This window comes from Nilaparvata lugens, chromosome 3 (assembly GCF_014356525.2).
Source record: "Nilaparvata lugens isolate BPH chromosome 3, ASM1435652v1, whole genome shotgun sequence".
Classification (NCBI taxonomy): domain Eukaryota; kingdom Metazoa; phylum Arthropoda; class Insecta; order Hemiptera; family Delphacidae; genus Nilaparvata; species Nilaparvata lugens.
The window spans coordinates 24853178-24866291 of NC_052506.1; the positions used below are offsets into that span (position 1 = coordinate 24853178).

Here is a 13114-nt window from a genome sequence, read left to right on the forward strand (position 1 = left end):
GTCAATGAATGTAGTTCTAAACATAAAGGGTCGCCTGAATTGGGAATATCTGGAACTCAAAATATCTTGCAGCTGGCCGGAATTGGAAATATATGGAACTCCGAATATGTTGACAGGCGGAACTCCGAATATCGTGCAGACCGGCGGAACTCAAAATATCTTGTCAGCTGGTGGAATTGAAAGTATGTGGAATTGGAAATATATCGAACTCACAGTATCGATCGTTATTAGGGAGACTGTGTAAATGTGTGATGAAACAAATTTATCGCAAAACAAATATGAAGGGTTCTATAGTGAGGTCCACGTTATAATGACTATTAGATCAACTTTGGTTTTGCTATCCTTGTCTATCATTCGACAAAGCCGGTGGTATTATCCTTTTCTAGGTCCACAACGATGCCAATTATGTTTATGACAGTGTAGAATGATTTTAGAAGATGAAAGAGATTAAAGTTGATCCTTTTTATTGGAGATGATAAATTTATTATATCTCCTGTGAAGTTGATCAAAAACGACGTATTAGATTGAAAAGAACAATTAACCATATTATTTAAAACCAAAAATGGTTTGGAATCAATCGAGCGGTCCTTTTCATTAATTAACGTAGGTACCGTACTTACATAAACTGTCATGTAATCATTTTTTGTGGAATTACCCATAACATATTTTTTCTGCTCGCCTGCAGACTTGAAAACCCATATATAATTCAGGAATATAAATGATGGGAAGTTTTGAATTGTAGGCTACACCATTATTACATATTTGCACATTTGAAATTTCATTGGATAAAAAGTTAGCGCGAAGTAGCGCTATTGGGTGGACTGGAATGAGCGGGAAGTTTCAAACTAGCGTATTCTATTTTTCATAGCGACGACAGTTCAATCACTCAGAAACTTTATTCTGCAGAATTCAATCACATATTATGATATCCGGCTCTTGATTTTCTCTGAAATAATATTATAAACAATATTTTGTATTAATAAAAAGTGAAGTACCGTATTGTTATGAAATGATAGCCTAATGCACATGACTTTGCTGATATTTCAGCAAAGATTGTCATTATAGAAAAATAGATTTCAAGATACCACTACAGTAACTTATAGTTGAATGCTGATTATAAACAATTAAATTTTGTGTTTGATTTCACCATTCAACTAAGTTACTGTAATGATATCTTAAAATCTATTTTTCCATACGGTAATGACAATCTTTGCTGAAATATCAGCAAAGTCATGTGCATTAAGCTATCATTTCATAACAATACGGTAGGCTACCTACTTCACATTATATTAATTCAAAATATATTGTTTTCTAGGTAGAAATTTGATGTAAGCTTACTTTCAACATGAATATTCCAATATTTGTATGATTTGAATTCAATGTAAACTAAACTTCATTTCTAATTTTTTTTTAATTCCATTTCCAATATAAGTCACCGGTTCCATGGAACTTTGGAAATTTAAAATTCTTAGTTTTTTTTTTATAGAGTTGGACTAAATTTTAGCAATGTGAAATCAAACCTTATTTATTTGAAAACATTTAATCTATTAAAATTTGAGAGAGACAGTTTTGGGTTCAGTCTATTATATATCATGGTATTATATAATTTGCTGTCATTTTTTTTAGATAAATCAATTTATTTACAAAACAAAATGAATATTACAAAAAAGAACCTAATGTACTCAAATGCACCAGTATCAAGTACGGTAATAAAAAGTACTGGTACACCAAGCTTATAATCTTTTTTGAAAGACTATAATGGTCTGCATAATATGAATGCCTGTGCTAAAAAAATAATACAATACTGTAGGACTATTATAAGAAAATAATGATTTGAGAATACCAGGTCCTGAAAAACCACATCAATACCATTTTGTGTGATATATCGAACATTTAAAAAATCGTTTTCTAAGAAGCTTAAAATCTATTTTTCCATACGGTAATGACAATCTTTGCTGAAATATCAGCAAAGTCATGTGCATTAAGCTATCATTTCATAACAATACGGTAGGCTACCTACTTCACATTATATTAATTCAAAATATATTGTTTTCTAGGTAGAAATTTGATGTAAGCTTACTTTCAACATGAATCTTCCAATATTTGTATGATTTGAATTCAATGTAAACTAAACTTCATTTCTAATTTTTTTTTAATTCCATTTCCAATATAAGTCACCGGTTCCATGGAACTTTGGAAATTTAAAATTCTTAGTTTTTTTTTTATAGAGTTGGACTAAATTTTAGCAATGTGAAATCAAACCTTATTTATTTGAAAACATTTAATCTATTAAAATTTGAGAGAGACAGTTTTGGGTTCAGTCTATTATATATCATGGTATTATATAATTTGCTGTCATTTTTTTTAGATAAATCAATTTATTTACAAAACAAAATGAATATTACAAAAAAGAACCTAATGTACTCAAATGCACCAGTATCAAGTACGGTAATAAAAAGTACTGGTACACCAAGCTTATAATCTTTTTTGAAAGACTATAATGGTCTGCATAATATGAATGCCTGTGCTAAAAAAATAATACAATACTGTAGGACTATTATAAGAAAATAATGATTTGAGAATACCAGGTCCTGAAAAACCACATCAATACCATTTTGTGTGATATATCGAACATTTAAAAAATCGTTTTCTAAGAAGCCTGAAATCGATTTTCGACACAAGCTTTCTTCTGCTCAATTATTGGCAGAATTGATTCCTGCGCAAATCTACTCTTAATAAAATAAATTGATTCTTCAACAAAATATCCGAGTTGTCGAATTGTGTAAAATCTTTCATGAAAGCCCATATGACTTGATATATCTTCTAATTTCACATCACCAGTGCAATTTTCTAAATCAATTATATTCAGTCCTAAGGACTTGCGCAAGAATATTGAAATATTTTGCACAAATTGGCAATACAGATATTTAGTCAAGTCTCAACTTGTTTTATTCAGAGTATTGTACATAATGTAAATTTCATGCCCAGATATCATAATAATCCTATACAGCAACTTCTGTTCACATGTTTAGATGTTTATATGTTTGTATTTCACTGGATCTCGAAAACGGCTCTAACGATTCTCACGAAATTCAGAAGATAGTAGGTTTATAATATAAAGATTCGATTGCACTAGGTCTCATCCCTGGGAAAACTCGCTGAAGGACATTAAAAGGATAATTATTATTCATCCTTGGAAAATAGCTGATAATAGTTATTTCGTCGTCTGTTGGTGATGGAAGTTAGTGAGTGAGCGAGTTCATGTGTGTGGGACTGTGTCAAAACTATGACTCAGCTGTTGAACTTTTGTAATCATTCAATCAGGTACTTAGTGCCGGTTGCAAAAAAGTCGGGCTATTAGTAGATCCATCTTTTTGAAATGGTCTTCTCTGATTTGGTTCACGTGAAGTTAATCAGGATTAAAATTTAACCGGCTTTTGTGCAACTAGGCCTTTGTGAGGGAAATTTTTGCATTCCTCTGGGAATTAATCTCAATTTACTGTGATTAGATAGAACATTTCTGTATGAATGTTATTTTAATTTCTTCTTTCGTAATAAATTGTTATGCTTTTGTACTCCAGAGCGAAGCTCGGTCCCCGATATTTATAGTACACTGATAACCAAACTTGTTTGCAACCTTTAGTATTTCATCTTGCCATGTGTTAAGGCAAACGCACGGAGCAGCAGGCAGTCATAGAAAAAAGCAAACGCCTGTGTGCAGACATAAGGCCGGTACAAATATAACCGCACCGAGACCGCGCCGAGCTAAGCCCACGACACGGGAATGGCGGTGGGAGAGCACACATATCCGAGCGACAGCAGTGTCTCAATTCTGTAGTGCTACTGCGGTCTGATTTCTGAATGTGTTAAACTAATGTTGTTAATATAATATAATATTGTTACATCTGAATTGAATTTATAATTTCAATTTTTAACTAATTACCTGTAGACACAGAAAATGAGAATCATAGTGCTGGTATATATTTCAGTGCCTAACAATACCATCAGTCATGTTTCGAAAATACTATATATCTGCAATAAAATTGTTACCTTCTGCATCTACTAGTAATTAGTTTTAAATTTAAAATTCAAGACACAGTCACGGGTGCCTTATTTAATACCTTTTGTTGTTTATTTAATTATTTATTATATTATGTCTATTATACCTTTGGCTCAACGTATTTGGTTCTACTTTTACTTCAACTTATTTCTCCGTTCAACCATATTTCTCATCACTTTGATCGTACAAAACTGAATAATTCTGTGTCTCTTCAATAAGTTTTTTACTCTCTATATTAAGGCTGTTCGGTAAACCTTTTTATTTTTATTTAAATTGAATAATCTTTTTCAATATAATTGTTAAGATCATTATAAGAGTGAGAAAAAGTGGCAACTGAAATTTTTGAGTGGTCTAATGAGCGAGTTATGGGTTGTTGAAGTGCTAAACTCTGTTTTCTCTCCAGATCATAAACGGTTTTGAATTTTCCATTGGAGTTTTTTTATACATTCAGTATATCATTGGCTTTGTTCTAATATGCGTTTTTTCGCGATTAATGCCAAAATAAACAAGTTATCGAATTTGCAAAAAATGTTACTTTTTTATTTATGAACGAAATGGGGAATAAAATGTTTTAGTTTGGAAAGAATAATTTTTTAAAATTTCAAGAGAAGTTCTAATAATATAGTCGAAACCGTTTATGATCTGGAAAGAAAACGGAATCTGGAAAGTTAGCACTTCTACAACCCATAACTCGCTTATTATACCACTTGAAAATTTCAGTTGCCACTTTTTCTCACTCTTATAATGATCTTAACAATTATATTGAAAAAATATTATCCAATTCAAATAATAAAAAGTGTACCGAACAGCCTTAAACGAGGCCGCACCTTCACCGTCGAAAAGTAATCTGAACTAGTCTGAACTAGCCCGCGGTGACGGCGCGGGCAACAAACACGGTGACGGTGCTGGCGCGGTGCGGTAGTATGTGTCCCTGTAAAAAGTAACTGACCTGTAACTTGACCTGTAAAAAGGTTTGAAGAATACGTGTTTAAAATTTGAAACTGATTGATCAATTCTTATTAAGTTATTGCAGAGCATACAAACAGACGGACGACTTTGGCCCTCAGTAAGTCAAAAGTGAGAACTCGCTAACGCTCGTTCAATAAAAACCAACAATAATAATTTAACATTATATTTATTTTTAATGTATTATTATCAATTATACATGAGCAAAAAACATTACGGTACATCAACATTAATACCAGTAGGCCTATCACATAAATTTATACAGAACATGGATATTAATGAGTCATACACAGTCGATAAGAACTTCTATTGCTTATTAAGGATATTGGGGTGGCTTATTGGAGTAGGTGATAACGCGCTTAAAGGCAGAGGTGACGAACGATGCAGTCTGTGGTGCTTTGATCAATCGAGAAACTGTAACAGAAAAAAATAAGTGGAAACAACAGAAAGATAATTATGTAAGAAAGAAATAATCTATATATATATATATATATATAATATATATATATATATATATATATATGACTATGTGTTAATTTGTTACTTTGTTTGTTCCCTATAGACTTAAAAACTACTTGACAGAACGGCATGAAACTTTAGGAATATGTTGTGTGAATATTGGGGATGGTTTCTGAATAGAAATTTTGATAGGGGGACTAATAACAATTATCTATTAATCCATTCTACAGACCTATGTTTCCAAAATTGTCGGCCCAGCGGCTACCGATGAACGGGAAGATGATCATGATTGAAGATCATGTTGTGATAATAAATGATTTAGCATCTAAAGTTAACAGCTGTAATAGACTTATAAATTGTATACTGGTATTAATACGGTGGTTTGGAGTTGAAGTTTAGTTGATTGGTACCAGCTGAAGATAATGGTTCCTTAGAAGACCTATACAAATAATTATAACTCCCCTATCATTGAGAAACTGGAAAATGTTGGAAAAAATGATTCACCTCATGAAAGAGAGTTGTTCATATTGCATTCATTAATTACTGAAGAATGACAGAATAATTTACAATTTTTTGAATTTAGCTCAGCTTATATTCATCCTAAAATGGAAGATGGAAATAATATGGAATTCTGTGTGATTCATCGTATATCGCGTATTTTCTGGACCATCTACTGACAATCAACAACTATGAACGCATTAAATTCATCTTTGGAACACTGATTTACCTATCTATTTTATTTAATCCAACACTTTAATGATAGATATTACTACTAATTGATTGAGAAGGAATATGTTTTCGGAATAATAAATGCTGCATGACTAAGCACATAGGAAGTCCGTATTGAGATATAAATGAAAATATTGATTGTCAGATAAATTTAATGATTCAAAAAATAAAGTTAAGTGTGACATGCCTGATACCAATTACCTAGTGGAATATTTAACGCTCAACTATAACAATAATCTTACTGAATTAATTTTTCATGATGAGCTGTAAGAATTGAAATAGGCTTATAGGATGCAAGATTAGTATATTAGTATTAAAAATATAAATATGTGTTAGCTTGCTTGCATGATAATCTGTTGGCTAATTTAAGTTTTTTTTGTTTTGCTGTTTACTTGCTTTATTCATCAAAATATGACTAATTCAGAACGAAATAGTCTGACTGCAGACTTTAGTGTAATGGATGGTTTAATGTGGGTTGACGAATTCAAATCTCGAAAAAGCTACGTATCCCAGAAGGGACAAATCTCATATAGATGTACAAATAAGTTGTGTTCAATGACCATTATGACGGATGCTAGTGGACGAATTGTTTCCAGGAGTAGCGGTAAACACTCCCACCATCCTCCCAAAGAGAAAAATAGTAGAACTCCTGTTTTATTTATTTTTCATTTTATTTAAGGTTTAATGGCCTGTATCCGATTATACGGTAATGAATTTATACAGTAAAATATTTATTGGTAATGATCAGATATATAAAAATTTAGTTTATTCAATTTCCTGGATGGATAAAAAATATATTAATATTATGAGTAAGAGTAATTCAAACCTACAATTTATAAAGAGATAATTTACGATTCAATACAGTTTAATACAGCTAAGTTGGTTGATTATGGTTACTGATGAATGAATTCGCAACTAATAAGTTCAAATAGAGAGACAAGTACTAAATACTTTAGTAGACTTTAAGAGGTACAATACCGATTTTATTACTGATGTTATTAATGATGAGTTATTATTAGAAAGATTATTACGTATTAATTGAAAGAATAAATTAATAAAGTAAGTTATTAGGTTATGGACAAGATCTACGATGAAAAAATATTTCTAAAGGCATAAACAAGAAACGGTTTATGTTATGTGCGCTCCTCGAAACACGACCGTCCGCTACCACTGCTCCGTGCTCCGACTCGACTCCTGTCGGTGATAGTAGGCCTACTGTTGTAGTTTAAACAAAGAAACCTGTGCCTTTGTTATTCTGAGTAGAACCGGGCGCAGTTAATTGATACAAATAATTGAAAATTATAGTCTGATCGAGTGTTTACTTACATGATTAAAGCTATAATGGCTGTCACAAATATCAGCTTGATGTGAACAGCTCAGATTTGTGAGCTAAGTGGCCGTTCTCCAGGTTTTCACTAAATCTCTCCCAAGTTCTTATCACGGGATATCAGTAGGTGCATTACCTCTCCAAAGATAGCTGCGCTTGTTCGTAATCATCTGAAACCATTTCTTCAATTATTTTGTGGATTCAATCTGTAATAATAAAAGTATGATTAATATTATAATCCCAGCATTCAATATTTTAAAATATATATATTATTATCCTATTATTTGCTGCCAGCAGTAGGAACATGCTCAAATGCAAATGATAGGCTGTCAATGTATGATTTTCTTCACATTTCACGATTCAAGTTTACATTTTTGAGCTAGAAAAACATCAATTTCTCTATATATCTCTTTTAGAATGCTCTTAAAAACACATTAAATATCAATATTAAACTTGCGAACATAAAATATTAAATTATTTTGATGTTGCATACAAAATATTTTATGAGTTGATAAGCATAATAGCTAGACATGTTAAAATAGTTATAGTTAATCTATCAAAGATAAAATTATGGTAGTTTTAGTCTTATCTAAGTGAAAATTGGTACAAAATTATAATAAATAAACGTAGGCTCAAGTAGACGAAGTACACCTAATATGAATGTGATGTTTTTGAACCTGCTTTGTGCTTAGGCAATAAGTTAGTTTATGCTAATCGGTATTCATAAATAAATTCAGTGGAGTCACTTGAGCAAGACGTCAACAGTTTAGTGGGAGTGGCAGGTGCATGTTTGATAAGAATGATAACTTAAGGTTGTGCATCACGCTTTTCAAAACTTTTTATGGTAACATTTTTCAAAGAAGGCTATTCCGATTTGGATACCATCGGTCTCACTAAATGAAGCACATCACAAGGGAAAACTCAATTCATAATTTTTACTTTTTGCGATATATAGTTTAAATCTTGGGTGAGATCCGATCCATTGCTGAATAGAGAGCAAATAAATTCATGAAACTTTGAGGATTCATTATTCAAGATAGTTGCTCATTGTAGACCACTATTTCAACCTTTGTGGCCTCATTTTGACTCTGCCTGCAATGTTTATCCTGGAATCAGCCTTAATGGTGGAATGGAAACCACAAATGTTCACAATAAATGAAGAAACTCATCACTATAAAAAGATCTACAAGCAAAATTGATCCATGTAGTGGAAGTGACTTCAACCTTGGCCAGGAATAGGCCTGAATTATTGAGCAAAAGAATATTGAACAAGGTTGCAGCTACTGTACGAAGCATAGAAAGAGGACAAGTTGAAGAAGACCCTGAAAAGTTAGCGGGTAGACAGACCCACATCATGACCACCACTCTGTCGACGAGGCTTATTCTGCACAGTGAGGCTTAGACGCTTCACACGCATTCGGTTCGGTTCGTTACCGAAAACGAATGAGGCTTTCATACATGTCAGGTTTTAATTCGTACGGTTCTAATTAGGTATTTTCTTCTCAAGAACAGCTGTGTTTGGATTTTCACAGGTCATGCTGGTATATTTGAATATAACAGCTGGTGTTAAATTGTAAGATGTTATTTCTTGAACAACAAAAATTTAGGGCCGGTTTCCGAGCTCGGGATTTAGCCAAGTTCTAGACTTTGACTGGCTTTAAACTCTGGAGTCAGATTCAAAATCAGATGTAGTCAATTGGTTTTCCGAGTCAGAGCGTTAACGTAGTCGAGGACTCAAATAGACCCTGGAGTTTAGACATCACGTTAGACCCTGGAGTTTATAATTTCGCTTTCTGAGTGAAGGGCTTATAAGTCCAGGACTTGAATTAGATTCTCGCCTCTTTCCAAGTCAAGGATTTATCAAAAATCGTCCAGGACTTAAAACAGCGTGATTTTAAACCCTCGACTGGGGTAGGGTATAAATTCAAGTTCTAGACTTAGGGCCGGTTTCCGAGCTCGGGATCTATAAGTTCTGGACTTACAGAGTCTAGGACTAAAATAAGCTCTCGGGTCTAAATTGACTTTCTGAGTCACGATTTTATCTTCTAAACTCCGGAGTCTATCAAGTTCTCGACTTATTTGAGTCCAGGACTTTAACGCAGTAAACATGAGGGAAATTCACAATATTTTGCTGTTGTATTGTTGGCATTATAGCAAAACGGAAACAGCTTATTGCAGCGGGACAATTCAAATGAGCATGCTCTCCAAACTATTTTGTGAAAATACGTTTCGATTTCTTTGTAGGCCTATTCAAAGCAAAACCTTTGAAAGGTGAATGAATAAACATTTCATTTTACGTTATGCTATTATTGATCATTGATCCTAACCAGTGATTATGAATGAAAATTTAATTAGGCTACTGAGTTTGAAAACGTATTTGTTTTGAAAAAAAAACTGTATTCCATGACAATTATTTGGCTTTTTATCTTCTCCAAAACAATAACTGAATTGTGTTTGCTCAGTTAAGTCTAGAACTTGAATTTAAACCCTACCCCAGTCGAGGGTTTAAAATCACGCTGTTTTAAGTCCTGGACTTAAAAGCCCTTCACTCAGAAAGCGAAATTACAAACTCCAGGGTCTAACGTGATTCTAAACTACACAGTCTATTTAAGTCCTCGACTACGTCAACGCTCTGACTCGGAAAGCCTATTTTCTGACTCCAGAGTTTAAAGCCAGTTAAAGTCTAGAACTTAGCTAAATCCCGAGCTCGGAAACCGACCCTAAAAGTTAATTAAAAATTGTGAATTATTTGAATAGTTTCTTTTTGATTATGTTAATTTTGGATGTTTAGAGAGATAATTTTTTTAAATTGAAAATTTGATCCTTGTTTTGACACATGGTATTATATAAACTTCATCTCTTCTCTCCATTGATGAAATCATATAATATTCGTGGAAAAAAATTCTCCCTGAGTTTTAATTTATATCTTTCATATTTTTTTGGCAAACTATTCATTGAGAAAAAATTGTTCCTGTGAACTAACAGAATTGAATTGACCATATGATTTTGACTTGGGAAATTTTGAAACAGATAATCACGATATCAGGTTAAAATAAAAACAAAAAAGGCCAGCGTGTGTAGAAGACTTTGTTTTTTCCTGTTTCCCTAGCAACAAATTCGAATATGATATTCGTGTCGAGGGGACGTTCGGTGCTATGCGGTTGCTATTCGGTACCGAATTCAAACCGAATCATCGCTTCACACTTATAGGAATTCGCCAAAAACGAAACGAACCGAACCGAACCGAAAGTGTGTGAAAGTAGCCTCTCGCTAGCAACGAATTGAAACCTGATGGAATTTATTAGAGTCAAGTGTCAAATAGGCGTTCGGTTCTATGCGGTTTCTATTCGGTACTGAATTCAAACCGTATTACCGTTTCACACTTATCGGGATTTGCCGAAAACGAAACGAACCGAATGAGTGTAAAACTAGCCTGACGACCACAATGCAGCAGCGTTTCCAGAGGGATGAAAACAAGTATAAAGTGATCAAGAAAGTATTGCCTGTCTCATTACATATTTGATTTCTCAGAATATCAATTCTAAGTAAATTAAATCGATTTTTTAAAATTACCATATTCAAGTTGTTTTTGATAGTATCCAAATCGAAACAGTACAAAAATGTCACCTGTAAAATGTTTTCCAAGCGGGTGGCGCACAATATTTATAAATAAGATAAAACTTTGTGGCTTGGACACACACAGCGATCTGCAGACAGGAATCAGAGAGGTCTTAGCAGGTTATAGACATGAATATCTAAAATATAGATGAAGGCCACTCTGACCGCTTCCCGCAGATTGTTCTCTGTGTGTCCCAGCCCATACTGATTTGGAGCAAAAGCAAAAATACCATTTCATGGTGAATTGTTTACTTACTTGGTCAAAAATAATTATTGCAACAACCGTATCAGTTACTGAATCACATCTTGAACGTTCCATTAGGATGCAGTTGATCAGTTTGGCACTGTAAAATATAAATAATAAGTTCAAGTTAATTTATAAGGAAAACTTTTGTATAATATTAAATTTAACATTAGCATGGAAAAAGTTGGCGATCAAATGAAAACTACTCATTCAAAGAGGGTAAATAAATACAGCGATACTTAAGTACAGCTGATTATACGAGTCACACTGGCAAACAAGGAATCTTCCTTCTGCAGGTATTTTTGCCTCACCTACTGTACTCATGCATGTGAGCATAAATTGAATCTTAATTTATTAATACTATTATCATAAATAAGGATATCATTTTGTTATAGTTTCTAATAAAATAGATTAACATTTCCTTAATTTTTATGTTTGTATCTTGTTTTTGGCAAATAAATTCATTCATTCAAGTAGGCTTATAGTTAGGTCAATGCTATAATGCCAGTAGAAAAGATAGGACAACTGCGTTGCCGATTTCCTGTATTGCCACTGGCTCCTATAATAGAGAATAGCTGATTCGGAATAACATATCTGATGTAACCCAATATTAAATGTGCATTCTATTTAATAATAATAAATAATATTTTATTCGTCAAGAAAATATATTATTCAATTAGTAATTCATAAATTTTCATGATTTAAATTAAATCTTTTTGTAAGGTCTAATTAATTAGGTATATTTTTACATTGTAAAAAAACAATCATGTGAAGCAACATGAGGATAGAGCAAAACTTATTTCAATTTCCAAAGCAATTTGATTTATCTAATGATAGACAAGAATAGCAACACCAATGTTAATCAAATGCTGCCATTAGGTGGACCTCATAGTACCAGAGTTATTATATTTATATTGAGTTACCATAAAGCAAAAATACCATAGGAATATCAGCGGCTTGAGTTAACAGTGAAATTTACAACATAAGAGCCCTATACTAAACCATTAAATTAAACACCATGAGATGTTTAATTGTTTCTCTATGATGCTACAAATTACAGTAGTCTGAGTACCGTATATAAATTATCTTCAAACAACCAATCCAATCAGCTCTAGGGCTTCAGTGAGTGGTTGAATTTCATTCAGTTTATAATTTGGTTAATGGAAAACTTTTTATAAAATACTGAAAAACTTTATTTTATAAAACAATCCACATTTGGCTAAACCACTCTAAGCTTAATCTTGAATCATTTCTCTAAATGGATTTTCCAACAAGTAGCCTGACTGCAGTAGGCCTACATGTAAATCACTTATGTTAGCAAATCCTTTTTTATTTAATTTATTGAATAAATGATGCAGTAACCTAAGTACAGTATTTAAAAGAAGATGAAATTTATAAATATCTCGCAATAGGGAATAAGGTCTTAATATATTTAGCCTATTCAGTACCCCTACTTCTAATATTATTCAAGTATTCTAATGATAGAACAAAGAAATTAATAAAAGTTGCTAGCCTATTATTAATAAATTAAATTTGCTATTTTAAAATAATATTTTCAACTTTAGTAACTTAGTCCACATTAAACTTACGGTACCTCAGGATGAGAATTATTGAGAAACCAAATTCTGTCACAATGTAATAGATATCACTGGGGAAATATCAGTTGAATCTTTTATTTATAATATTTTATATACGAAGGGTGTACTTTTAA

The 13114-nt window shown here is 32.4% G+C and overlaps 1 long non-coding RNA gene across 2 annotated transcripts; it reads right to left on the reverse strand.

Annotated features, from left to right (window-relative positions):
- Positions 1-5176: 5176 nt before the first annotated feature.
- LOC111047060 lies at positions 5177-13053 on the reverse strand. 2 transcript variants are annotated; one of them, XR_005570716.1, is made up of 4 exons: positions 12998-13053; positions 11416-11503; positions 7541-7711; positions 5177-5440 (listed from the first exon to the last, which is right to left on the reverse strand). It is a non-coding gene; the product is annotated as an uncharacterized LOC111047060 (long non-coding RNA). The 2 variants fall into 2 exon arrangements; XR_005570715.1 differs by having other exon boundaries at positions 7541-7747.
- Positions 13054-13114: the final 61 nt, after the last annotated feature.